We start from the raw sequence: 4,390 nt of genomic DNA, 5'->3' as shown, positions 1-4,390 counted from the left end.
CCTCGCAATAGCTAGAAAATGGAAACAACCCAAATATCTTTCAAACGACGGATGAAATATGATAATGTGGAGTGGAATATGGTTTAGTTGTCTCTTGATCAGAGGAATCTAAGAGACTCCCGAAACAATAAAGTCTGCTTTTGTTGCCCTTGGTTGCCTTTCCTGGATCGAAGGAAATTCCCTATTGCTGAAGACATGAATTTCAGACACAGGGCATGGAGGATTCAAGCTGGATCTGACCTGAAAAGCTCTTCCCTGAGAACTAGTTTTTACAGTACCAGAAGATGCTATAGAAGATGACAACGGAGGGACAACCAAGTTCTTACTGATCGGTGACACCCACGGCTCGAACAATAACAAGCATGGCAAGATAGCTCTAAAGGTGCAGTAGTGTGTCTCATATAATTTTAGTAACTAACAGGTATCTAATTGGATGTAAGGCCCATTTGATAGGAAATAATCATGTCTGGTACAGGAAACCTAGCCGACTGGCCAGGGCTAGTGTGGCCATAGATCTTAGAGGAGAACTTTCTCCTGCCACTTTGCTAAAACAGAACAATTCCTAACTGCATTCTAAATGTTTATCCTTATGCCCACAGGGAAGTGTAGCTCTGATCTCTCATCAAAGAAGTGTGTCTTTGCAGCTGACAGAGACCATTGCAGAAAACCATAGCTGATCAAAATGCAGAGAATAATAGATTATGGGGTTCCCAGTGCCAGTGGTAAGTCTACAACACAGCTCCTGCACTTAAGGCTCAGAAAACACCATGGAAGAGGGTGCAGAACGATTGTAAGATCTAGAGGACCAGGGAGTCTGCTGTTTAAATATATATATATATATATATGTGTATATATATATATATATATACACACATATATATATATATAAAGTAAAAACAAAGTCATTTGGGGGAATATACAGAAAGAAGATGAGAAACAAGATGCCAGCTGGCAGAAGGGAGGATGGGCAGCAAACAATGTCACTGGAGTTAGAGAAAGGACTTAATAGTCAGTGTGTTTCTGTTTTCCTGGGGCTTCTATGGAATCACCTGATTTTAGGCTCTGGAGACAGTCTTGGTTTTTACTCAATGCTATGCAGCCTTGTAAAATTCATCTAATGCCTTTAAACATCACTGCCTTCACCTGCAACACACACACACACACACACACACACACACACACACACACACACACACAAAATACCCCACTATAAAGTCTTTGTATATCTAAGGGAAATATTTCATGAAAAAAAAAAAACAACTATGTGTTTGGCAAAGTGCCTGGCACTTACTCAGTGATCAGTAAATGTTAAGTATCATCCATTTTATTGTCTCTTCTCATGGCCCAGTCTTATTCTACTATAAGTTAACCCCAAGAGATGTGCTCGTAAAAGGCCCTCCTCCTCTCTGTTTTATGTGAAGGCTGTGTTGTTTTTAAAAGGACTGCCATATTATCCAAAAGACAACTTATCCCAAACACCAAAATGTATACTTTTCAATTGGGATGCCTGTATGGTACTGCATCTACTGAGTTCTGCATCCTGAGGCAGCCTCTCCTGAATGTGTGTAATGTAACTTGCCTTGGGATGTTATAAGAATTTTTGGTTAAACATGCATCAAGCACAAGGCTCAATATTTGTCTTAGTCTGTTTGCTATTGCTGTGATATCAAGATCTTAATCACAGCAATAGCAAGCAGACTAAGACAAATCACACTATGGGCTTATTTGTTTTACAGATTAAAGTCCATTATCAAGGGAAGCCAAAGCAGGAAACTCAAGGCAGGAACTGAAATCATGGAGGAATACTGTGTGTTGACTTGCTCTTCCTGACTTGCTCAATTTTTTTTTTCTTGGAGAATCCAAAACCACCCACCCAGGGATGGAACAGAGGGCTGGGCCCTTCCACATCCAACATAACTCAAGAAAATGCTCCATAGGCTTGAGTATATTGGCCTTTCTCTCAATGAATATTCATCCCCCCTCTTTTTTTTTTTTTACATCACTCTTGCTTGAGTCACACTGACAAAACAAACGAAGAGAGAAACAAGAACAACAAAACCCCCACAACTAATCAGGACAGTCTTTATATTCCATATCCTCCAAAGTCAGTAAATGTCAAAATGTTGGTAAATTGTCTTATACTCTTGGCAGATGAGCAAAGGAGTAGGTAGATGTTGGAGTCCTTACAGGAGTAGGAATGATGTGAATCCAGCTGCATTTCTATAAAGCCCACCCCAATACAAGTAACAATTTAGGAAAACTGCAGCGCTGGGACTCTCTGCATGGCTTGTAAGCAGCTAACAAGTTCAGGACTCTGCTTTGTGTATCTGGGCTGGTAAGAACCTCCCTCCTCATCACTTGCTTCGTGTGACTATAACTTTGGGGAGGGTGCCCCATCAGTCTTAGTGTTGGTTTGGTGTGCATATAAAGTTTGCTTACTTCCTGAGTCTCATGAACATCCCTTCTCCTTCCTGGAGGGACTGCTTCAACTTAGAAAAAACTGCTATATAACATATGATTCATATAATGATGTCATTCTTTTCTCCACTGGTGGTGCGGGTTGAATATGAAATGATCTTCCTAGGCTCATGTGTTTAAATACTTTGTTTCCAGCAGGTGACGCTCTTTGGGAAGGCTGTGAAACCTTTAGGGAGTGGATTACCGGGGACAGCCCTTTAGCTTTTAGAGTCTTGTTATCTTCTATTCCAGCCTTCCTTACTATGCTCTTGGTCTTGCTGTTTTTCTCACTCAAGGAACTGAGTCTTATCTAACATCTTCTCATGGCAGTATTCATATTTTGTTCCTTTCCAATGTGATAAAATGCTGTGTCAACTTTTGAGACATTTTCCCAAGATTTTTAAATACAGAGAATATACCATATATATCCATCTATCCACATTGATTCTTTTGAAGTTTTCTTCATTGTAATACTTTTACTATAGCATTTATTGATGAAGAAATAAATCAGCATAATTTTCATCTTATATGTTTGGAGATGTTATGATAAGCTTTATTTGATAAAATCCTCAATAAATATTGAGATGAATACAGCAGAATAAGTGGAATAAGAGCCCCATCTCAATGGGCTAAGTCCATATTACATCTACAAACCTGTTCTTACGACAAATTTCAGTTCACATATTATTCTAGCTCTCTGAAGATGTGAAGCCCAGCAGAAAATTAACTAATATCCTAGATATATCTGATTTTTTGGGCCTGTTAGATATGTTTTACATATGAGTCAGTAATCTACAGAAGACTTGTTGATTCTCCCATAAACCAACTAAAAAAAAAATTAAAAAAAATATGCGTATGATTGTTTTCTGGGTGCATGCAGTGCACCATGTGGGTGTGTGTCGAGTGGTTAGATCCCTGGAACTGGAGTTACAGGTGGCTGTGACTACCGCATGAGTCCTGAGAACTGAGCCGGGGTCTTTTGAAATAGCAGTAAGTGCTCTTAATTACTTAAGCCATCCCTCTTGCCCCTGTGTAGGGTTAAGCCAGCCCCTTTAGGGGGCGGGTTTGCTTCAGGCGGATGCATAGGGATAAATCGGACACGTGGGAGGCGGCCTCTCCCTTTTTTCCTTCCTACCTCCTATGCTACGCTGGAACTTCGGTTCTGTAAGTTTTATTTAATCATTAAATTTGTATATATTCTTTAAAAAAATGGGGATTAACTGGTTTGATGGGATGATTGGTATTTGTGACTTACTGTTTTTAGAAAATTATATTGGTACTGTTTCTTGTATATTGATATATTGAATATTGAATGTGAGTGTTCCTACCTCTATTTTTGTATAAGAGTATGCTTATATTGTATGGATACATCTATCATATCACAATGTACATTTCTACCTCTGATACTATTTATGTAATAACATTGTTTACATTTGATATGTAATGACATTGTTTACAGGTGAAGATCATTGTCTTCATATATTGTAGTCGTTTATTCTCTTAGTTTTCAAATTAGATAGGTGTGGAGAATTATATGCTTGTCATATTTATTTTTAGGTTAATCAGGTCTTTTAGATACATAGAGATTATTTTTAGTATAGATAGTATAATCTTCAGCCTCTTTAAAGAGCTGTAGAAAATGGCCTTTAATCTAACCTAGAATTCTGTGCCAACGAGACACAATTACTCCTGGCAACACCACTCTACTCCCGAGAGAACGTTGAGCACCAAAGACACTCCACTGGGAGCTTGTCTTCTTGGCAGAACTGGCCTTTGGGTTAAGAAAAGCCCATACCTCAACTACTGACTAAGATATGAAACAGGATTATCTTATCTTGCCAAGACAGGGTAGAATAATTCTAAGAAAGTTCCTTACATTTGATAATGGTATGTCAGTTATGTTAGGCCTTAGCCAAAGTTGGTTGACTCAACA

Source organism: Microtus ochrogaster, chromosome 5, assembly GCF_000317375.1.
Source record: "Microtus ochrogaster isolate Prairie Vole_2 chromosome 5, MicOch1.0, whole genome shotgun sequence".
NCBI classification, from domain to species: domain Eukaryota; kingdom Metazoa; phylum Chordata; class Mammalia; order Rodentia; family Cricetidae; genus Microtus; species Microtus ochrogaster.
The sequence above is the reverse complement of the archived record's forward strand: the minus strand, read 5'-3'. Positions refer to the sequence as shown.